At 38.9% G+C, this 25,494-nt stretch overlaps 1 protein-coding gene across 9 annotated transcripts in view; it reads right to left on the bottom strand.

Annotated features, from left to right (window-relative positions):
• Pde4d (phosphodiesterase 4D) overlaps positions 1–25,494 on the bottom strand; it is a 1,387,978-nt gene that overhangs the window by 77,223 nt on the left and 1,285,261 nt on the right. The window contains exon 1 of one of the 9 annotated variants that reach the window (XM_085676947.2): positions 22,430–22,503. The exons of the other annotated variants lie outside the window; for them this stretch is intronic. The gene's annotated coding sequence lies outside the window, so the exon portion shown is untranslated. Of the gene's footprint in view, positions 1–22,429; positions 22,504–25,494 lie in introns of those variants that run through there. 9 annotated transcript variants of the gene reach the window in all.

The raw sequence follows: 25,494 nt of genomic DNA, 5'->3' as shown, positions 1-25,494 counted from the left end.
GAAGCTATAAGATCTTAGTGCTGGACTAGACCAATTGAAGTTTACTTCTTGGTCCCATAGGACATTTATGTCCCAGTGTAGAATGCTATCTCAATACAGCACATAGGAAACAGGTCACACCAGTAGTGAGTCGTCAGTGATTTGTCGACTCAGGCTGAATCTCTATTTAACTGGTTTGTTAGTTCACTTAGTGTGTCCCTAAGTCATATGCTCCGAATTATTACTTAAGCAAAAATTAAAAATACAGTCAGTATTAGAAACCCTCAGATTAACGTACTCGGTGATGCTGTCCTTGATAGACTTCTATTTCTCTTTCTAGTCACTAGTTTTATTTTTTTCATCTTTCCAACAAATAGAATGACTTCCAAGAATAAATACTTCAGTTGTAGAAGTTCAGAGTGCCCTGCTTTCAAAACAAGAAATAAATTGATCCAGCCATTCAGCTTCTGGTCCATATACCCCAAGGGAATAAAAATTTGGCGCTTAAGAGGCATCTGTCTTCTCACAGTCTTTAGAACATTAGTTATATTAGCCAAAATATGGCAACAATTTTAATGTCCATGTATGCAGGAATGAGTATAAAATGTGGCACACACATAGAATAGAATATCATTTAGACTTTACAAGGGAGGAGATCCTAGGCCAGACATGGTGGCATACACATGTCATCTCAGCTGAAGTAGGAGGATCACAAGTTGGATGCCAGCTTGGGCTACACAGCAAGAATTTACTGTAGCTAAACCAGGCCTAAACAAAGCAAAACAACAACAACAACAAAATAAAATTCTTTCACCTGCAATAACATGGATTAACTTGGGGGGATACTGTGTCATGTGAAATAAACCAGGTGCATCAAGCCAAATATTATACGACCTTGTCTGCATGCAGAATCTAAATGGTCAGTCCTCACAGAAGAGAAAGTGGTGCTATGGACACAGGGGCTGGGAGAAAGATACACTGGGAAGGTGATGGTCAGAGGGCATGAGGTCTGTCTTGCAAGATAACCCCAGAAGAACCACAACATCGTTGTGTATTTGAAATCTTGCTAAGAAGGTAGCTATGAGTGTAAGTGCTTGCACCCCCAAAAGAAAATTGAGGTACAAAAAATAATAAAAGAAAGATGATGGTATTAGGGGATAGAGTTTTGCAGAGCACTTGGGTCATGGAAGCACAGACCTCCTAATTGGAACTAATGGCATGCAGTATAAAAGAGGTTGGGAAGGTGCTTTACTTTTTGCATCGTGTTAAGACATGGTCAGACGGTGCTTTCTATGAAGGACTAGGACCACATAAGATGTGAAGTGATTGATGCCTTCATCTTGAGGTACCAACGTCAAGAACTCTGAGAAATAAATTCTATTGCTTAGACATAATCCAGTATATGATATCTGATAGTACAGCCTGAAGCAGCTAAGAAAAGAAGAGAAAATATGCCTTTAGGGGGAATAAGTTAGTTTGCTTTTCTATTGCTGCCATAAGCGTCTTGAGTTTATGATCATGAGCAAGTTGAGGAGACAGGGGTTTATTTCCTGTTAAAGGATATGATGAAGGAGAATCCAGGCAGGAACTCAGGGCAGAAACCTGGAGGGAGGAGCGAGAGAATGCCATGGAGCACTGATGTTGATTGTCTTGTTCCTTATGGTTTGCTTGGTCTGCTTTCTTATTGTACCCAGGGTCACCTGCTCCAGGGGTGGCACTACCCTCAGTAATCTGGGCCTCCCCCCTTAACAACTGTTAATCAATAAAATGTTCTACAGACTTGATCATAGACCAACCTTAAAGAGACATTTTCTCAATTGAGGTCCCTCTTCCAAGATAGCTCTAGCTTGGGTCAAGTTGGCAAAATAAAAAAAAAGAAAGAAAGAAAGAGAGAGAGAGAGAGAGAGAGAGAGACAATGAGGTCAGCTGACCACTAATGGAAACATGGGCAAAGCAAGTGTCCCTTCTTCATAAACTGGTTTTATGATTTATGTTTTGTTAATTTCTTTTTTCAGTAGAAGACTACACAGAATTTGGAAGTTTACTGTTTAGTGGACAATGTTTAATAACTCAAAACTCGAGAAGCCCTCCTAAGACTACAAAATGAAGTTCACTTATAGAGTCTGCAGTGACAATATAAGAACCTGGCTTATGGTCCAGGTTTCAAACTGTCTAACAGATCTCCAGATTAGAGATCACCTCTGAGTAACATTCGAAGCTTGACAACTGTCTTTATTAAAACCTCCATCTCTTTATGGAGCAAAATGTAAAAGCATTCTAGTTCACACCACATACACTGTGGAATTCTTTGGGTACAGATTTCATTTGGCCAAACCTGATTGTTGATATTGGTAGTGCATTTCAGAGAAACATTAGGATTATTTTTTCTAATCTAGGCAATAGGACAAGAAAGGTTTTTTTTTTATAGATATTGCTTGCAAGAGGTAGATTTGTATTTTCTGCTACATATATCTGTTCACATGTCCATTCAATTGTTTGTTCTATAATAAGCAGTTTTTGTTTGACAGACATTAGGCCGGGTATTAGGTTCAATGATGACCACATCACCTATAATTTTCTACCCTGTAGAACAGAGCAAAGAATATCAATAATAAGTAAAATAAAAAATTATCTCATGTTAAAAAGCATTTCAAAAAACGACAATTTATCTGCTATTGGGAAATTAACACATCAGCACAGAGCAACTAAACGTGTAAACAAATCTCCAGCAACATGGTTAGTTGGTGATGCCTAATTTGAAAGAGAAAGTACTTTAAGGAGGGAATCCTGGGTTTGTTTGTTTTGGGACTTCAAATCTAGCTGTGTGACCTTGAACCAGTTAAGCCCTCTCAGTCTCAATTTCCTTCTCTGTAATGTGAGACTGAAGCTACCTGGTGACTGACAGGGTGGGGACCCAAGAAAGGACAGACAGCCCACTCAATTGCACCTGCTATAATTTTATTTTATTTTAATTTTTAGTTGTGGAAATTTTCACGCTAGAGGAAATATTTCAACTTTATCTGGAAGAGCATGTGGGTGTTTATTAGGTTGAAAAGTTTGTTAAGAGACTCAGGAGGGGAGGGAGAAAAAAAAACCGAGCAAATTCCAGGAAACATAATGAAAATGATCTCGTGGAGGAACGGCAAATAGATCAGTGCAGCTGGGGCATAATGCCATAGAAATAATCTGTCTCTCTACTTCTGTTAACCCACAAAGGAAAGGAAGCAGTTCAAGACTCTTTAGTTATTCTTATTCCCTCTTCATTCTCTGTACCATAAAAATATAGCACTTTCTCTCTGTTTCTCTCTCTCTCTCTCTCTCTCTCTCTCTCTCTCTTTCTCTCCCTCCCTCTCTCTCTCTCCTCTGAGTGTGTATGTGTACGCACGCGTGTGGGCACGTTCCCACATGTGCGAGTCTTGAGAGCCTTGATTCATCAATATTAGCAGATTTCACAGAATTAGACAAAAAAAGAAGAAAAGAAAAGAAAAGAAAAAAAAGAGGGATGTAACTAACAGCAGACATGTACCATGCAAGAGCTTGCTTGCTCCCTTCAGTCGGCACTATGCAATTAAAGAATTAAATGTTACTGTAGGGATATTTCCGTGATCCTCACACCACCATCCTAACTATTAGTTTCTATCTGAAGCCACCTTTCCCTGCCTATTTCTCACTGCTTGTGATGTTCTGAGACAGGAAGCATTCTTTATCCAGGGGAAGCCCTCTCAGTCCCTTGCATGATCCCTTCATAATCCAGAGAACATCTACATTCTAGTACCCACAGAGAGGTGCAGAGTTGCCCTTGGCGCCTGGGCTGACTCACACTTCCAGATGGCCTTGGTAACCTTCAGTCACAGTTCCCTTTTGGCACCACTAACCTGATCTGCTGTGGCCACAATAATGGTTTTTTTTTTTTGCGTGAAGATTAGTGTTTGTTTTTTCTTTAAAAAAAAATAAAAAGTCTTTATTTCTCTAATGTGTAAATTCAAAGATGGTTGAGCTTCATTATACACTATTTGGAAACATACAATCATGCTCAAAAGAAAAAAACAGTAAAGATCCCCTATTCTTTCTTCCACAATTTTCCCATCCAGAGAAAGCCACCAGGGACTGTTTCATGTATTTCTTTCTACCCCCTCTCCTTAGAGAATCCTAGGAGAGATTTCCCACAGGGAAATTACGACCTTCAAGAGAATGAACGTGCACTAAATCAAATTGTTCTTGAGATGGTAAACCAACTTCTACATTTGGAAGTCCTGTTTGTAACATGACGGTATATTCTTAAAATGTTTATCAGAAAATGTTACTTGCAAAAATAAAGCTGCATTTGTATATTCTTCTTGTTTGTTTTAAACATTGTCTTAGTACAAACTATCTGTTCTTTAAATTTCAGGTTTATTTGTAGCAAATTTACACAGACATATACTGCTAGTTCCCACAAATCTCTAAAAATTATATAAGCTACTTGTTAATATGTCACCTTTAGGCATTGACTTGTTGATATTCTGCGGTGGAAGAGGGAGGTTCCAATGTATAATTAGGTGAATAGTTATTGTAAAGCCATTAAAGAGGAAACTTAGAGCAGATAACATGTCTCATATCATATCATATCATACCATATCATATCATATCATATCATATCATACCATACCATACCATACCATACCATACCATACCATACCATACCATACCATACCATACCATATCATATCATATCATATCATATCATATCATATCATATCATTTCTTATTGCTTTTGTTGCCAGAAAGTTTTGCTCTCCTTGTTGAAAATTCTTGCCCTTTGTTTGCTTCTGTGAATTTCTATATGCATACCTCTAAATCAATTCCCAACTTTTCCTAATGCAAAAGGAAAAATGAAAAATTTTATCAGAAAAATGAAGAATTATATCAAATTCTTTTTGAAGCGGTTTCTCCCATTAATTTCTTTAACTTGAAATGGTTATTTTTTTTTTCCATCCGTATCTGTTTTGTGTTTCACTTTGAGATGTTACTTCCTGAAGATAATGTTTTGGAGGTCATGCATTTGTTTTGGTAAGCATGTTTCTAATAGGCTCTTGAGTAAATATTCATTTGAGGCAAATCATTCTTATATGTTCATTGATAACTAGTAGTTTGATTGATTTAGCACATGTGCTGCCTAGTTTTATGTCAGATTGATAGAAGCTAGAAACATTTGGGAAGAGGAAAACTAAGTTGAGAAAAGACCCCCACCAAATAGACTGTGGGGGCATGGGTATGGTTGATGATTGATGTGGGAGACCCAGTTCACTGTGGGTGGTGGCACCATAGGGCCGGACGCACTAGGTCCTATAAGAAGGCAAGGCTAAGCAAGTCGTGAGGAGCAAGCCAATAAGCAGCACTCCTCCATGGCCTCTGCTTCAGTTCCTGCATTCAGGTTTCTTCTCCCTTGAGTTCTTGCCTCGCCTTCTTTGTATGATGGACTACAAGCTATAAGATGGGTTGAATTCTTTCCTTCCCTAATTGTTTTTGGTCATGATATTTTATCATAACAATCAAAAAATTGAGACTGCATATAATTTTAAGTTAAAAATTATATCCTCATAAGTTTAAAAGGTATTGCTTCATTCTTTGCTAGGTTCCTATGTGAATCTTAGAAAACCATATACCCTTTCAATTTTTAAATTATTTCTATGTGACCTCATGTTGGCTCTTAGAGTATGGCCCTTTGGTTGATACATTATGTTTGGTTTGCCTATGAGTTGTCTGCTTGAAAAGATGACAAAGAGTTCAACACTAAGAGGGGAGAGGAGTACAAAGTGTTGTATATGCTAAAAAGAAACTCTGTTGTGAAGATCAGCAGCAAGTCTCTAGGTGCTGCTGAGGAAGAGGAGGAGTAAATGGGGTTGAAGAGTATGATTGGAGTTGTGGCAATGTGTCTGTAAGCACCCAGCCATGAAGACACTGCTGCTGTCTACCCTGCAGGCATAAGCTTCTGCTTACAGTTCCAAGGAGATCAGGCCCCTTCCAGTTCCAGCTGAACCATGGTTGGTGTCACCGATTTCCTGACATTTCTCCTGCCAGTAAGTAGCTAAAATATGAGTGCCTGATGAATTTCATTCCAACAGAAACCTCAGAAGGAAAAACCTGTTTGGGTACTTTTGAGATGGGATCTATCTTTCTCAATGAGGGGTACAAGGGAAGTTTTTATGAACACATGTGGTAGTTTGAATGGACTTGGCCCCCATAACCTCATAGAGAGTGTCACTAATTGGAGTGGGTATGGCCTTGTTGGAAGACGTGCATCACTGTGGCGGTGGGCTTGAGGTTTCCTATGCTCAGAATACTACCCAGTGTCTCAGTTGACTTCCTGTTGCCTGCAAGGTGTAGGACTCTTGGCTACTTCTCCAGCAGCATGTCTACCTGCCTGCCTCCATGTTCCCTTTCATGATGATAATGAACTGAACCTCCGAAACTTTCAGGGAGCCACCCCAATTAAATGTTTTCTTTATAAGAGTTGCCTTGGTCATAGTATCTCTTCACAGCAATAGAAACCCTACCTAAGACAATGCAGTGTACTTAGATATGTTGTGATCCAAAAGAAAAAAAATAATTAAGACCTAAAGTGATAGATAGATAGATAGATAGACAGACAGACAGACAGACAGACAGACAGATGAGTAGAAAGAAGAGCTTGGATTACAGATATGAGTTTGATTGATGGGATAATGCTTTCATATGGTTCTTGTTTTATAATCTAAGAATTCTCTTATTGCTTAAGTCACATTGAATGGACTCTTCTGCAGTCTGAACATATATACTGAGTCAACATTCTAGCAAATTATTTTTCTCATAATATAAGGAATATTTGTTAAAATAATGCCATGCTATTATATGAAGACTAATGACTAACCTGTCAAAGATAGCTTTCTGCTTTGAAAACCTCCAGAAAGATGGTTACACACACACACACACACACACACACACACACATACACACACACATACACACACACACACTCATGTTAATATGTGTCTGCATGTAATATATATTACCCTACAGGAGTAATAAATAGGAGTAACTTGTATATGTCTCCAGAACAGAGAAATTTAGGAGTTATGAAATGGAGAAGAAATAACTCCCTTCCTTGCACACCGTGGAGATCAGTTCTACAGAAATTACACACGACTGAAGATTCCGCTATTAGAGCATAAGCAGGGGTTGTACACAGTGTTCCGGGTTCCTTCAGAGGGTATTTTATTATACCGCACAGTTCCTCACTTCTTCCTGTAAATACGAATTATCTTCCTATGCATAAGGATAACAAGCACTGATCAGAAGATATGCGAGATGCCGTTAGATTTCAGCCCCAAGTTTTGATAACGGCTCCTTGAATTGCCTTGTGGAAAGGATCCCAAGGCTTCTGGGAAAAACAATAGTTTCCTAATTATGTCTACCTGAGGCACGAAGCAAGAGATGCCATTTAATTATTCCTCATGGGCAGAACCCACCTAAAAAGGAATAATGAATGGAAATTAAAGGAAAAGGATAAACCACATGTAATCTGGGTCTGGCTTCTTTTAGGCTCACCTTACATGATCAAATTTGCACTTGAAAAATCCATTCAATTTTACATTACCTGAAACTTCCGTTTTTCAGCTCTGATTTCGTTTTCTGTTTAAGTGTGCTGTTTTTAGGTAGTGGAGATGCCTCCTATTCAAACTGGAGACCACGTAAAATTGCTACTTAGTTACCTTGGTTGCTCTCAAACAGAACATTCAGTTTTAAAACTTATTTCATTTCATTAATCTCCATGGTTTTTTAACTCAGTTCATGAAAATTTGGATGTTTTTTCCCAAGTAAACAGACATTTTTTAATATGCTGTATTTTTAATTTTAAAAAAGCCTAAAATTTTCTCCCATCATCTACATATTCATAATAAGTACAAAGAGGGAAGACCTTCTAATATGGAACCATTTTAAGCCCCATTACTTCTCACAACTGCGTTAGGGCCGTCCCACTGCTGTTCTAGTTAATATGATGCAGATGTATGCTTTGTCTTTCCGAGGATTATTTCCCAAGTATTTCTCACAATTCACTTAATTTCCTTGTTTTTCCATTCTAAACACTTGTTTATATTTCAAAATATCGATATTTCTTATGTAATTTTATCACACAATATTGTCTTTTTATAAATATTTATATGTGTGTGTGAGAGAGAGAAAGAGTATGTATGTGAGCGTGTGTGTGTGTGAGAGAGAGAGACAGAGACAGAGAGAGACAGAGAGACAGAGAGAGATCAGAGGGCATCTCACGGGACTGTTGTCTCTTACCACGTGAGTCCTGGGACTCAGGTTGTCAAGTTTGGTGGCATGTGCCTTTACTCACTAAACCAAGTTACCAACCAATATTAGCAACTGACACTCTCTTCGGAGGTCATCTCCTTGTCGGTTTTACTTCCTGATTACTGGCAGTCTTACAGTCACTGAAGGTCCTTCTAGAAAACTTATCAAGAATTGTGCCTTAACTTCCAATTATTGATTAATTTTCTGGGGATTCTTGAAAAAAAAACAAGAAGTAAGACTAAAGAGATTTTAAAAAATAATATTTGTTTTCTTGTTTAATCAAGCACAATTCCCTGGCTCACTCCGGCAATCAATGTAGTCTTAAATGGCCATTATTGCACCATTTACAGTCTGAACAGAATACACTTTACCTTGATATTTATAAAGAGGAAAAGAAGCACAATTCTTCAGCCATAAGGGGAGCCTCTTGGCAAATAAAAGGAAAACTTACTCCCATTAGCAAAACCCTGGGGTCTAAATCTAGAGAACACATACTTAAGAGACCTCAAAGAAAAGGTCCCTAATCTGTATTCTGGGTACATTATTAGGTTTGAGGATATTGCTATGTAAGCACTGAGAATGCCAACTGGGCTATTTTCAGCAGTCAGTGACAATAAGGGACGCAGAAAAGAGAAAGCTCGCCCTATCAACAGTGACTGTAAGGAAATTGAGGAATGCCCGGTTACTATAAACGTCATCTTTACGAACCTGACAGTTATGAAGAGTTCAGGCACTGGGAAAGTTTGGTAAGTATCTTATTACTCTCAAGTTGGAACAAATGTTCTTGGATAAGAACAAAGAATTGTTATCTAGCAGATGGTATTACATTCCTGTTGTCGTTTTGTATTCATAATAATCATTTCCTTGCCTTGAACATGTCAAATAACTCAGGTTTCAGATAACACACCTCAACTCATTCATTCTGCCCCGTCGTTCTATTGCTCCCCACTCTAAAATTAAGATAGTAGAAGTAAAAATTACTTTTGTATGCAATGTACATGATCATATTTTTAATTTATCATTTCAATTATCTAATAAAACTGTTAATATTCGAAGCAGTAATCTGTCTCTGATTCATTGAAATTCATATAAATCTGTTTGATTACCAAATAAATTTCTTTCCAGTATGTTGTTAAAAGCTGGGATTTTGAATTCCTTAACCTTTCTGGTCTTTGTTGATTTTTTTTTTGTTTTTTTTTATTTATTTATTTTTGTATTTGTAATGCTGTAATAGCTTTTATATGATACTTTGGAAAATTGCAAAGCATGACTACAAAGCTCTTATAATGTCTGCATAGAATAAGTATTTAACAAAATAATAACAATACCTTAGTTATTAGAAAACTTGTCTTTTAAATAATGAAGGGAGCTCCCCCATTTTCTTGTTTTTCTCTCATTTGGCTTGAGTTGTAAAAGGCTTGCTGGCAGCTGAGGCCAATACACTCTACACCCACAGGGTTGACAGCTGAATTTCAGGACTTGGCAGGAACTCTCACGATTTTCTTTACTCAGACACTTCTAAGAGCGTCAGTGCATGCCTATCTGTTGCCTACATTCAGAAAACACTGTAGCAATAGGGCAGGGAAATTTCAGAATAAGATCAGCCATGAGTCTTTCCCTTCTACCCATCGGAGCATCAGGTATACTCTGAGATAGCAAACGTCCTGCTGTAGATCAAAGAGCTGTCCCCTTGTACAAGAACAACGAAAGCAAAATACATCTTGGTTATGTATAGTGTGGACCCTTGCTAAGACTTCCAGACCTCTGAATTTCTGAAATCCTGTACTCGGCAGTGGATCAAAGAATTTTTAAATTTGATATCTATTCTGTACTCTAGAAGCAAATGATTCTGGTCCCTCCAATACCTTCTCTTATGTCTATCTTTGCTTATTGTTTTCTCCATCTTTATTACTAATTAACCAACTTAAAAATCAATGCAATACTAACTGGGTATGATGGGGGGATGTCTATAAGCCAAGTATTTAGAAGGCTAAGAATAACTTCAAGTTCATGGCTAGAATGGACAACATAGTGAACATCAGGCCCACCATGACTATATAGCAGACTCCGTCTCCAAAATAAGTGCCATGCATACCAAGCATACACAACAGTATCCAATGAAATACTGTTCATAATATAAAAATTGTACATCAACAGCTACAAGAAACTTGACAAACAGAGGTTAGAGGTGTGTGCACTCGGTAAAGTGTTTCTGCACAAGCATGAAGAATTTCAAGCCCCACGTAAAATAAAACAAAACAGAACAAAATAACCACCTGGTATGGTGCATGCTTGTAATCCCATCACTGGGGAGGCAGAGGCAGTTTGACTTGCTGGCCAGCCATTTTAATCTGTTTAGTACGTTCTAGAACAATGAGAGTGCTTGTCTCAAAAATTCAAGGTGGATAGCTGCTAAAGAAGTACATCTACGTCTGCTATTTGGCTTACACACATACACACACACACAGAGAGAGAGAGAGAGAGAGAGAGAGAGAGAGAGAGAGAGAAGGAGGAAGAGAGAGAGAAGGAGGGAAAGATAGAGAAGGAGAGAGAGAGAAGGAGGGAAAGATAGAGAAGGAGAGAGAGAAGGAGGGAAAGATAGAGAAGGAGAGAGAGAGAGAAGGAGGGAAAGATAGAGAGAAAAGGAGGTAGAGAGAGAGAAGGGGGAAAGAGGGAGAGAAAACGAGGGAGAGAGAGAAAAAAGGAGGGAGAGAGAGAAGGAGGTAGAGAGAGTAGGAGGGAGAAAGGGATAAAGAAAGAAAGAAAAAAGGAAGAAAGGGCAAGCAGGCAAAAATAAGATGAATAACTTTTCTATAGTTAGTTTAAAGCATTTTATGGCATTAGTATGCTATCTGTCATTTATATATTAAAACTATATATCAAGAGCCTGTGGTAGAAATACTTAAAAATACAGAAAATGAGATATACCAAGATGAGGCATGCATTATTCCACAATCCAATGCTTATCATTGCATTGGTAATTTTCCAGAAAAGAAAATATAATTTAAAATTTAAAAAATGCAACTGTGTCTTTTCTCATTGACTTTTTATTCTAAAATTTGACAGTTCGCGGCTAGTGAGATGGCTCAGATGGTTCAGGATACCTGCTTTTCAAATCTGAAGATGGTCGTCTGGTTCCTAGAGCCCACACAATGGAGAAAACTGACTCCCACAAGCTATTCTCTGACCAGCACATTCATGTGGTGGCATGTGCGTACCTGTCCCCAAATAAAGAAGTAAATGCACAAATGTTGAAATATTTAAGAAAATATTTGCAGAGGGGGAATGACAAAGAACTAAGGGCTGTATAAGCCATCTTCCAATGTGTACAGCTAAAGCTCTATTGAGGATATGGTACGCAGAACAGGGAAGCCATAGACACACACACACACACACACACACACACACACACACACACACTTTCATTAGTCTCAGTCTCATCCTGTGGTCAGAGAAGTTGAGGTTGCTTAGGAGCCAGGACTCAAGCCACTGACCTAATTCTAGTACTTCCTTCTGGTGTATTTCTTGCACGACCTCAGAATCTGTCATTGTAAATCTCATAGTAAGACAGTAGTTGCATATTTTGGAATGGAGGTTAGATTATGTAACTCCAGTGAGATAGGCAGAACCCAGGGTCTCTGTGGGTTCCTTGTCTTATCTCTGAATCAGTCTCTGTAATCCTTTCTAGCATAAAGTAGGGCTAGCACCATAAATCACAAGGAATCCTGGCAAACTCCTCACCCTGTGATGCCCTGCTTGGAACTCTTAAATGGGTTCTCAGAACTGCGACTTCTCCCATTGTCTGGGTTGCCCTTTCCTTGGTCCTCCGCACCACTGTCAAAGGGTCAAGCAGGGTCTCTCCATTTACAGTAGTCCTCACGTGGTTGTTTGAGGCTCACCACTCAAGTTGTAGCACTCCTGTGGCAACAAGCGCTTGGCTGCTAAACGGGAAAAGGCCACATGCAAAGCAAGAGCCCAAACAGCTCTTAGAAGGACAGCGAAGGTCCACACGATGCCTGGTTTGATCTTCTTTGAAGTTTAATAAAATCCAGTAGGATCAGGACAGGAATGGGTGTCAGATTCCTATGGGACAGATGACAGGCTTTCCTAGTGTTTCACTTAATCCTGCCACATCGATCATGGGTCATACTATAATTCAAGATCTGAATTGTAAAATAAAGGAGGTAGTGCCTGAATTTATGGTCATATTGAATGCGGAAAATCTAGGTAGTGTCTTAAAAGTGGAATGTCTCAATGCTACTTGTCAGTTATTGTGAAACAGATGATAAACAACGGTCTTTACTAACATCCCAAGATTATGTGCTAGATAGTTTTAATCACATTCAAGTCCAAATGAATTTTTAAACTGTTGGTTATCATGCTTTTTGCATTTATTGTGAATAGAACAATAGGGAGAAGGCATAAAGTCCTCCTATGTCTAAGTGATACCCATGCTTTGCAGCAAAGTCATGTGCTGTAGTTTGGATCCTAAACATCCCTTAAAGGGCCACATGATAAAGACGTTATCTTCAGCCTGTTGCAACTGGAAGTGGTGGAATTGTTAAGGGGTGTGGCCTCATGGGAAGCCTTCTTGCCGTTGGTAATGTACTTTGAAGGTAGCTTGATCCCAGGCTCTTCCTCCCTCTGTTACCTTGCACCCTGGCTATCAAGTGATCAGCTCTGCTTTGCCATGCATTCTTTCTAGTATATGTTCCCTTGTCATTGTCCCCAAGACAAAAGGGCCGATAGAAAATGACAGAAATTGTCTAAAGCTTTTAGGCTAAATCAACCTTTTCTTTTATGAGTAGATTATCTTGAATGTTTGTTCCAGTAATGAAAATCCTAGTAACATACAAAGTCATCTATAGTAGAAAACCTCTGTTCATATGGTCATATAATCAATTTTGGATGGTTGAAAGCCTTTTATTTGCCCTCAGTATTACACTTATTCTGTTATTGGTTTAGTCTTTCAAAGCATTGCATTTATCTGCTATCAAAGTCCCTCTACTATAAAATTGAATGCATAATTTTTATCCGATTATTTAATGCTGTCAATAATATAACCCACTTTATTTACCAGCAGACTTACAGTAAAGTACAATAGAGTTATTTATTCACTAAAGACTGAAAACAATTTTCTATCATAAAAACAAAAGCTTTGATCCAACATTTACAATTAATGATGAAACTAATCAGAGACAAGAAAAGGTTGTCCATTGTCTCAAATATGGTTTAATGTTGTTTGAAAAGCTATAATTTGAGCAATCAAACATGAAGATCAATTGCACAGTGATGATGTTTGAAAGAGTTGGGCAAAATAACTGCATTTCCACTGACTCAAAATTCAAGGAATTACCTAGGATGTATAAGAAGCACAAAACATACTTTATAAGAAAAGTTGAATGTTGTAAACTAAATTTCCACCATAGGTCTTCTATGTAGCAGTTAGAAAATGAAAGAACATTGCATAATTTCCATAAAATATGCAATCCTCTAAGCAATATTACAAGGCATTAATTCAAATTTTTAACTTAAAAAGGCATATGTACTTTCAGAATGGCTCAGTATAATAATGATATCATAATTAATTCTAGATCATTCTATAAGCTCAATGAAGTTAGTTGTTATAGCCTCTTAAAACTAAAGTTTGATGTGTGTTGTCTCCTTTCTTCTCAAAATCATTTTTCTAAGAACTTGCTAAGAACTCTTTCTAATGCGGGCTGTCTGCTTTCTAAGCCTGTTGGGCTGCTGCCATATCGAGATTGGTGTCCATAAAGCACCTGGGTAGTCCCCTGCACTCCTTGTACACTAGGTTAATTATTCTACTGATTCCTGTTGCTTTTTTGTATACCTTGTTTGCCTAAGGACATTCCCAGTTCATTTTTTTTCCTAAATTAGGAAAGGCATGTAGGGAGTACATTTGTAAACTTGGTCTTTACATGCTTAAATACATCTTTAGTTTCCCCTGATCTTGCCAGTTTGGCTATCAAGAGCATCACCCTCGTCTGTTCCAGATTCCAGTCTTGCTGATGAAAAGTCTGATGCTTTTGAAAGGTTTTTTTTTCTTTGAGTTTGAAGTACCTTTAGGATTCACTTCTTATTTTTGGAATTCCAGAATTCCGTCAATACATGCCAACATCTGTATCCTTTTTACCTTATGGTGGACATTTTAACCTGAGGATTTGAATTACTCCTTGTGTCAGTAGAGGGTTTTCATTACTTTTCTGCCTTTGCATATTCTATTTCTACCATATTTTTCACATCCCATTATTTTATTTATTCTTTTATGTTTTCTATTGTGAACTTCTCTCTCTTTATTCCAAGACTTCTCCTCAGCTAATTCAATATTCAATCACCTTTAGTCACTTATTCAAAGCTTCCTATTCAGACCTGAGGAGTGTGATTTCAGAGGCTACATTTTGCTCAGTTTTGTACACCTCTGCCTCCTAAGCCTCTGGGGCAAGTCTTGCATGTTTCTCTCTTTAAGACTTGTCTGAACATGTGTCCCTTCCCAGAATCTATATTACCTATTTTCTCTCTTCCCTACATCATGTGTCTATTCACGCCTAGCTTGTATAATGTTTGCATCTTAAATATTTTTCCAATAACTCAAATGTACAGCATTCTCTTCTACCTTAGACTGGAGAACCCTGTCCGTCTCCCAGATTTTCATCCTCTTCTTCATGTAAGTGACATAGCTTGGCTTCTTCCCTCTCTTTTCTCATTCTTTATCCCTGTGAGTATATTTATCCTCCAGACTAGAAAACATATCAACTTCTCTGCTGAAGTCTCCAACTTAGACTGTTCTTTCACAGTCTACAGATTTCTCCTGGATAAGGACAGACACCTCAAACTCTATCCTCATAATGTTGCTGTTTACCCAATCAGTAGCTCCTGGCCCCATATTTAGAATAGAAGCTACCATTATTCACAAAGGCTGTGAAGCCAGGAATCCTTGAGCCCTCCTCTCACGTCGTTCTGAAAGTCACCGACTTCCGCCTCTCTGACTCTACAAATAACTACTGAATTACCTCGTGAGGACTCTCAGCTGAAGTCTCTTTGTCTCTTTAGCACGATTAGACTCCCAGTAGACTCCCAGCCCTCCCCCTCATCCAACTCCAAACCAGGATCACTCAAACCTGAAAGGTCACACACTTGAGAACACTTTTAGAACACGTAGTCTCACTACAAGGAACATCATACCTAAAAGCCAAATAAATGTCTTTTCCTCGTGTGACGTGTGGTTAATCAAGCCCTGATGTATCAACAAAGCCTAAATCGTGGCAACTGAGCCACAGGATCCTTGTTTTGGTTTCGGACATATCAAGCAAAGAGTACAAAGAGTAAAGTTAAAAGTTCTCACAAGGGTACTTCAACTCAACATTTTTTTTTTTTCAGAATCACAGATCATGACGCCTATTATCTGGGAAGCTTCCCAGTCAAAGGATTAAACGATCATTTTCGAAGATGTGAGAGAAAGTGTAAGCAAGCCCTTCACATAGGGACTGATGGCTCTGTCCTCGGATGAAGTCACCCAGGAGCAATGCCCAGTGTCATTAAAAACACAAACAAAACACCCAAGCGCCTCAGCAACCCAACATCGCTAGTAGTTCATGATGCATTGCTCCTTATTTCCCCACTGTCTGTAAGCCATTGAGTGTAAACTGTTTGCGACCACACTCAAGCTTCTCACACTGCCGTGTTTCTCTTGGACAACTGCCAGCTAATCCTCTGCATCCTTCCCTCTGCTTCCTGAAAGCCCCAGATCAGAGACTTCTCCTCTCTGGAAGAACGGGAGAATAGACATTCTTTAAGAATCTTTGCCTGGCAGTAGCGGTGCAGTGCTTTAATCCCAGCACTCGGGAGGCAGAGGCAGAGGCAGGTGAATCTCTGTAGACTGGAGGTCAGCCTGGTCTACAGAGCAAGTTCCAGGACAACCAGAACTGCACAGAGAAACCCTGTCTCAGAAAAAAAAGAATCCATTTTTTTCCTCTTCCTTGTTAGCCTTGGTAGGCATGCACACATAGCACATAGTGATGTCATTTAAGAGCCACCTTCTATTTCTATCCCTGACATATTTGTCCATATGTCAGTCTCTAAACCTGGCCCAATTCCTAGTCATACAATACATACTTGATAAATGAATGACCTCCATCTGAATTTAACTTTCTCTCTCTGCTGTAATCAATCAGCTAACGCCTCTAGCCATTCACTATTAATCACCTATCTGTTAATTTCTGGGAACACACCCTTTTCCCCAAAGAATACTTTACATCTGGTGCCCCCCCCTTTTTCCCTCTCTGATCAAACACATTATAATGTTCTTTTCTTTAAAAATCTTTTCTAAGCCTGATAACTTTAAAACTGCTCTAGAAGTTCAATTCAAGATTCCAGGACACATTCATTTTGCCTTTATATATCAGTGATTCCTGCTGAGTGTGGTACTCTATCCAAAGGTCATTCACTTTTCTTAGATATAGGTATACTAAGTGAAGTAGGAGTTATGATTATGGGTTCAGAAAAGAAGCTGAATGTTATGTGTGTTTCCACAGCATCGAGCTGTGACATTGACTTCATGAAGATAAAAGAGCTAAGCTGGATGGTGTTTTAATTAACATTATGCTAGTATTATAATATTTAGTAATTTTAAAGGGTTACTTACTGATTTTACTATTTCTGCTATTGAATCATGAGGAAAAATAATAGAGGTAGCATCTCTTGAACCTTGGTGTTAACTAAGCATGGTTTTTAAGAACACAAACACACGTATGTATGTATGCATTATCTCAATGATTCTTCACATTATTATTACACACATTTCATTTTCTGGGGATACTGAGGCACAGAGAGCCTTATTCACAAGCCACATGTAATTCAGCTGGTGAGCACAAAGTCTGGATTCAAACATGGCCAGTTCAAACTCCTTACAGTCACATTATGCTACCTTAAAAAGGACCACTGGACTAATGGCTAGAAACGAAAGCTCTTGATTGTAAATCCAACCCATGAGTAGAGTGAATTTTAAGGTCTCATATTTGTTTCTGTGTATCATTTTCTGAGCTTCATTGGAAAAGGAACCATCGGATGAAGAATTTAAAAAATAAGCTAATATTATGAAGGTTGTTAAAATTACTTTGAAGCGTGTGAGGCAGGAGTTCCAGATGAGATGGGGCACTGGCACGGAATGTTCAGACACCGACCTACCGCGCTAAGCTTCACATCTTACTGCTGAGCCCGAGGGAGGGCGAGGGAGCAGTGAGAAGGAAGAACATATGGGGTCTAGGTATTGAGGCACGGATATAAATTATTGGTTTGGTCGGTTTAGGAACACCAACGATCACTTAGGGGATTAGGAGAGTTAATGAGGTTTGCGAAAGAGTATTTTCTGGTTTTTAATAAAACTCCTTAGAACTGTGTGTGCAAAGGCATATATAATTTCATTGTGTATCTTTTCCTTTGAAAAGAAAAACGAAATGTTCTAGCCAGTTGCTATTAGCAATCGTGTGGCAGACTGGGCTCATGTTTCACGCATATAAAAGTTAATACCCTGTCCAGGGCTTTAGACATTAGCATAGGAGCTAGCACAGAGCCTGTGTTCTGTTCTGAGCTTCGTGCCTTGTCTGTACAGAAATGGTCACGTTCTCACAGGGAGATCTGTCTCCTCCCGTGATAAGAGTGTCAGTGTACTTGCCTCTTCATCACAAAGTCACAAAGGGATAGCCCGGAGATTAGTGATGCAAAATCTGCCAAGGTCTTCAGGCTCTTTCAAGACAAAGTAGCACTTCGGTGAATGGCCCGAAGAAAACACTATCTTCTCCCTGATGCACAGGAAGAGTTGAAAGGAAACCAACTTTCGAGGGCAGCATCATAGTACAAAGACATTAGCAAAGGATGCCCAACCCAAACAACAATAGTGATACTGAATCCAAACTAAGGTTTGCATTCTATACAGTTTCCTGGATGTCTTGATGTTCCACAGGATTACAAATAATAACTTGAGATAAGCTATGATATGCTATCAAATGTGCCATTTATAAGCATGTGGTCAGTAATTAATGGGTAAAGTTTCTATTGCCTTTGTTACGGTGTGGCAAGTACTCTGACGTATGTGGCCTTTGGTTTTCCAAAGAGTGAGGTCAATGTCATTTAGAAATACCTTTTAAGAAGTGTGACAAGAGGAAATTTCACACGTCTAATATATAAAGTGGACATTTGAATATGTGTGTGTGTATTAATATGTTCTTAACTTTCCACTCGTACTATGGAAACACAGTGATTGCATGAATGAGCCTCCATATTTGAAACAAACGGATGGGGAATGACCAAAATACCAAGTATTTTATTAAGATTCAGAGAATCAAGAACTCTCTCACACTTTTCAAACACTTGGTCCAAGCCTCTCTCATCTAGTGAAACAAGTGATACACATAATTCTTGCTGCCATTCTTGTATTCCCCATAGAAATCTGTGATTTTATGCTTCAAGACATATGTATGTGCATATTAACAATTCCCCCACTCATAATACCTTCAAACTGGAAGCATCCTAACCACTTAAGAAGAGACGATTTCAGAAAGAAATTGTCCATTTATATAAGGGAGCATGAGCTGGTTGTGCACACAAGGATTATGGGTGTCAAATTTATTGGTAAATCTTACATAAACAATCTTATTTAAAAGTCGCAAAACAATAAGAGAATCCAAATGATGAGTTCATTATCAGAAAATGGGGGGTGGGGAGCAACAAGCAAGAGCAGTTGAGTTGAAGTTGGTGGCAAAGGTAACACAGAGCCCATAATTGAAATTTAATCCTAATGCTTCCCTAGCCATGTTTGAAACCAAAACAGACCCGTGAAGGTTCTTCACAACACAGAGTCTCTTTTCACAATTTCAAAGTATGCTTTGGTTACAAATCTCCTTTTAACATGCTTTGACTGGTATTCACCTTCCAAGTATTTGGTGCTATATAGACATAGCTTCCATTCACTGTATGTGTCTCTAGCCATTGATATAGTCAGTATATTTATTTTACAATATGGGAAAGTGATAGAGTTCAAATAACATTGCCTAAACTTATATAATAAAGACTACCATGTCTTGGAAAGGCCTACCAAAGAGACAATATCCATGCATTGGAGAAGGTTCTTATTTTAGTCAAACCTTTTCTACTATTATGTCAATTAATAGCTTGGATGTAATAGAAAGCCTCTCAAATCATGAATGTTTTTATACTTGCCCTTTCATTGAAAATCCTCATTTTAGCAATGTATAGGAGCTAGATGATGTAGCCATTGGGAGGAAGGTTTTTAAAGTCAGAATGAGATTTAAACACGGGCCTGCCATTTGTTACAGGGGCATGTTATATAACCTCTTTAAGTATCTACTTCTTTTGTTCATACAAGAACAAAGGCAGATAAAGTACACAAAGAACTCAACAAAATGCCAGCCCATTCGGAGGACTTCACGAGGGCTACTTATCACCGTAACTCCCACTAGGACCATCATCATCACCATCGTCATCTGGCTGATCATTCGGAAACTATATCTAGCAGACCCTACAGTGCTAGAAAGTGCTCTTCCAGGCCACATTTGTTTTCAACTTTGGTTATAGCAGGGGCCAAGAACAAAGTGGAAAAAACCCACCAGACTCATGTATCAACTTCTCTCTCACGACCATTTCTTCACATCTAGCTAAACTGGAAATTATGGAAGAAAAACACATCTCTCTCCATTCAGGCATAGATAATAGAGGGAGAGAAGATCAGTAAAAGAGAGATTGTCACCTACTTTTCTGAATACAAGGAATAAATTACAAGAAAAAGTGAAGCAAAGTGCTAGCAAACCCAGAAAGATTTGGTGACCAGAAGCCACATATACCCAGGAAGGTGGGAATTTAGTGAGAATTGGAAGCATGTGGAGACTAGATGAAGCCATTAGATCCCAAATATTTCTCTCTCTCTTGCTAGAAGCTAAATGATTTCTTTCCTGAGGGAAAACAAATGGTGAGATTTCAAATTAAGAGGTGAGGTACTATGGCAAAGAAGCATGGGCCCTCGGTTGACAAACACACGTGTATTTGAAAGTCTAAACATGACTAGTAAGAAACTCAGCCTGCTTACATAGCACAGTCCACAAATACTAGTAATCATATATGTGCCCTAAGCAGTTTTCTCAGACAGCAATTAAGGAATCCATTTATAATGTCATTAAGAAACTTCTCCAATAATAGCCCAGCTGAACAACCAACCATGGTACAATGAGATCCATACTAAGAGCACCTACCTATGCTATTCGAACTTTTGATGATGTATTGATTATCTGCAGTGTTTTTGTCTTGTTTGTGTGCCTCATTCTTTAATTTATTTAATATATATAAAGTGTTCTTTGATCATTACATTCTCTTGTTTCTTTCCCTCACCTAGAAACTCTTCCCAAGTTCCCTTCTTAATGGTGTGTGTGTGTGTGTGTTCGCGCGCGCGCGATTGTATTTAATGAGGGTTATCTGCATGACCATGAGTGTAGAGTATCTTGCATGAGCAGGGACAATGTATACCATAGTGGCTACAAATTCATGTAAATAGGACCCATCTTTAACCACCTATAGCTCCTTTGGAATGGATGAGAGCTAACGAGCCCCACCATCTTTTTATATATTGTAGTCAGGAATGCCCCAGCGGCCCTTCAAACAATAAAAGCTCTTGCATTTCTCTTGGTTGACCTCCAGAATTAGATAACGCCATTACTTTATATGCTCTTTAGCTGTACCATATAAAGGAATCAAGCTGGAGCTGAGCCTCCACCTTTCTTCCTGCTGAAGAGATTGCACAGCACCGAAGTGGGTGACGCATACAGCAAGAGGACAAAAGCCAACAACAATCTTATGCAACCATGAGCCCTTAAAACCATAGTATCAACCTGGTAGATAAGATCAATCTGCTTGTACAATAGTGGCATGGCAATCATCATCATCATCATCATCATCATCATCATGGAATAAGGCAAATAGGAAGACCCAAAAAATTATGGCTAGACAGCATAAAGGAAGACTATGGAACCTTGGGTACGACAGTAACACAAGCATCTAGGACTGCCCAGGATAGGAACAACTGGACAGAAAACTGCCATAAACAGGCTGTCCTTGCATGCTAGGGCATTGCCAGGGCATAAATGATGACAACAGTGGTATGGCAGTTATAGGAGTAACTAACTGTTGCATGGTTAGGTTTTTTAAGCCCACTCTACAGAAAAAAACTCATATCTGGTACTGTAAACCTGGCTCTATAAGGAACCTACTACTGCTGTTCTGCTAAGTGGACACAGTATCAGGCTGTCCTCTAAATATTTCTGTGTATACCATAAATTAGTGCTGCGCTCAGCCTTGCTCAGAGAAGCTTCCATTAACAGTGGAAGATGCTCATTGCAGGGACTTCTAATTGGTGGGCGTGCTGAGAATCAGTGACAGTTGAGTGCTCAGGACTCAGGACATCTCTATTACCTAGTCTAAGGCTTGGAGGATGTTGTAGAATGGAAGGAGGAAGGATAGAATGGAAGAGCTGGAGGATGGGAAGGAGCTGTGAGACGCTGGGTTCTGGACGGTTGCACCCATAAATTCATCACAGCAGTGGTGACCCCAACAAGACGAAGACCATCAGCGTTATAACATGCCTCACTTTTAAAGAAGAACCAAGGGTCTTTTGGGGGAACTTCCCAGAATAAATTTGAGAGATTAGCATGAGTAGCAGTTTCAACCAAACAACAAAATCAACAGGAAACAGAGAGACAGAGGAAAACCTCAAAGGGACATAAATGTGTGCCCTTTGAAATATAAAACATTCCTTTTATAAAACTAGATGCTGTTGAAAAGGGATAAACAAGGAAAGGCTGAGTTTTTTTTAAAAAAATGAACTTCACAAAAACTTTAATAGAAAGGTTGTTAGGTACATCCGAACAATTAATTTAAAAATGAAAACTGTTAAGGAAATAAAGAATTTTGATATGGAAAATCCAACATAAAGTAACCAGACTCCCAAGAGATGAAAATCAAGTACATCAAGTACATAAAAATCGCCAGATATAAAACATAGAGCAGAAACATTCCTGAAGAGGAAATCTTCAAAGCTCGATTTTACCTCCAGTCCTATCCTGAGTAGGCGGACGTGAGCCAGAATCAGGGGTACCCTAAGCATGGCCTTGAACCTTTGTGGCTGTTGAGAATCAGGATTCAGTTCTGTTAGTGTCCATGGGATCAACACCTGGTTTCAGGCTTTCGGTTTCACAAGGTGGAAATAAAAACGTGTGCTTAGCTGAAAATATGGATCACAAGCAAACACATCACTGGAAACCAAGGCGGATTCTCACTCCAGTTTGTTTATATTTATGTGTTGCCACTGAATTTTACAGGTCATAAAAAGTAACTAAGCCTGACCAACATTTTGCTGTTAACTCGTGACCTTTGTCTGGTATAATAAAATAAAGAAAAAAAATTCTTATTTTTATGCCTATTGAATTATGATGGAAAGCATCTAGCCACAATTCCATAATGACATTTCCTTAGATGCTATTTTTCTACTTAAAAGGAATGAAATAAATAAGTAATCAGTAGTCATTTTTTTTAAAAAGCATGTTATGGTATTCTGGTTGTTTTGTTAACAAACAATAACCTATCGCAGCAACTGATTTTCTTCACACTGGTAACATGACACTATCGCATGGCTAACGGACAAACTTAGGCAACAGTGAGCTCTGGGTCCTTCGGACAGAAAGAAAAGCAGCTGTGAGGGTCAGGAAAACGTCCGTTAGACATTTTCTTCAACCCCCTCGCTATTTCTGGCTACCTGACTGGCAGGGGTGACAATCCTCTCCTGCTATGACTTCCAGTCTGCTCCGGGTTCCCTCAGTGTAGCCCTGACGACCAGACGAAAGAGAATGAAGATAACATTTTCCTCTCTTTAGTTACAAAGTATGTTTGAATGGTTGGTAACATCGGGTTTCTTCTTCCTCTACTTTAGTTCAGGGCACTAAAGCTGGTACTGAGAGATTAGCATGATACAACCATAATAAACTCAAAATAAGAAATTTCCAGGAGCAGAAACTAAAGCAAAATTCAGAGTAAATTACTAAATAAGACTCTTTCGGGGAGTGCCAACTCTCCCTAGTGAGGGTAGCTGGTCTTTTCTTTAGGGGTTCTTTATTAACTTCTCAAGTATTCTTATTTGCTGCCTTCTCTCTTTCCAAAGCACTGAACTGGCTACCCTGGAAGGAATTAAGAGTTGTAGCATTTTCCTTTTAGAGGGATGGAGGAATCTGTGAGCATTTGTGATACTGTATCCACACAAGGAAGTGTTGAATGATATGTTTCTGGGGAAATTAAGAGTTAGGAACTAAGTTGTCAATAAAGGGGGCATTGCCATGGTTCAGTTGGTAATAAATAAAAGGGGTTTTGTCTTTCTTTAGCCCTGCTCATCCTTCTCTGGCAGCCACCTTGACCTATAAATGTCTGCCACTGGTAAAGTTCAAGTGGACCATAAGATTGTTGAAGTTATGAGCTAACTATAGTTGGTTTGTCATGGAGCAATACACAGAAAGTTGCTGACTTACTGAGAAACAGCACTCTGAGTCTAGTTCTGTGGCAATAGGTTCTAATGGAAGCCAGGCATTTATTTTTCCTTCCATTTGAGCACAACACTCTGATTTCCTTCTCTTCTCTTTCTTCAGGCCGATATAGATGTAGAAACGCACAAATTGCATTGACAATTGTGTTTTGATGTATTGGCACACATCAAAAGAAAAGCCAACCAAACGCGAAAACAGACAGGCGAGGGAGAAAAAAAAGGCAGTTCTGCTGAGGGCCAAAGAGCACAGCTGTACAAAGTCACTTGGGTAATGTACTTTGACTGCTAATGCGTCATGTTAGTGCTTTTGTTAAAACCACAGGAACGTCTGTCTTCCTGAAAACAGCCGCTGCGCTCTAGAAGACGACGATGTGAAATTGCAGAGCAGGGCTGGCCGGACTCACACCTGTAGGACTGGAGGAAGCTTTTTAAGTCCCTGCCCGCCAGATTTCACAAACACGCCATCCCTCTTCCTCTTACTACTCCCATTATGAACACAGAGTCACAACAACGCACAGTCTCTGGCAAACATCGTAACATCACACAGGGAGGCTCAATGAGAATTGTAGAACTATATTGGCATAGAATTTATTTCTTGAATCTTTTTGAAGAAAAAAAAATCTTCTCCTAGATCATATACACACAGACTTAAAAGTATTTAGATAATTTGGTTTTCGGTTGGGCTTATTTGGTTCAAAGGCAAGTACAAGGGAATCTCTGCTAAAGGTTTGCTGATAAAAATCTTCCAGATGGGACGACTTTCACTGAGAGGTCAATTATCAGCCTGTGCCTCTCCTCTTAATGACATCCTTCAATGACTCCCCTTCCTCTACCAGAAAATGAAGTCATGAAAGCAACTCAGGCTGAGAATGACCCAGTAATCCTTACAATCACGCTGCAATGACAGACAAGAAGATCAAAGGACAGGTGCACCGAGAAATTGGACTGTCTATCTAATTACAAAGTGAACTGGCTACGGAATATTAATATATTTACTATATATTATTTCCCCTATATTTCCAAAGTCAATATTGTAAAAAAATATTGTGGCTGCCCTGATTAGCCAACTTTCCTCAATTTTCTCCCTTCCGTTTTCTACTAACCATTAGCAGTTCTTTCACATGCTGCGAGTGTGTTCCCGTACATTCACTAGGTAGTCTAAATCTGGTAAATTATGTTAATACTCTCATAGCATCAGGAAGTTCTCAGGAGAGATCTTAGGCTACTGTCTCCTACAATGCAAAAAAAAAATCTGGTGATGAAAAAATAATCTGTTCTCAATATATTCGAGAGTGGATGAAGAAGCAAATAGGGTTTCAATATGAGAGATGTTTACTTTTGTTTCGCAATAATAAAACATGGAAACAGAATATGGCATCATGTTTACCAGGAACCTAGGCTTTGGTTATGGCTTTGTTCCATCATTTTAACGAATATGTTCTCTCTCAAGTTCATTGTGATTATAAGATGAATATTGATGCTCCAGACATCATCTGAACACTTCCAAGCCAATATTACAAGAAACAAGGCTAAAAATTCCCTCAGGCAAGAATCCCCTCTGCTAACATTTCATTGCTTATACT

The sequence above is a fragment of the Myodes glareolus genome, chromosome 15 (genome assembly GCF_982192425.1).
Source record: "Myodes glareolus chromosome 15, mMyoGla1.1, whole genome shotgun sequence".
In the NCBI taxonomy this organism is placed as follows: Eukaryota; Metazoa; Chordata; class Mammalia; order Rodentia; family Cricetidae; genus Myodes; species Myodes glareolus.
Note: the sequence above shows the minus strand (reverse complement) of the source record. Positions and strands in the feature narration are given on the sequence as shown.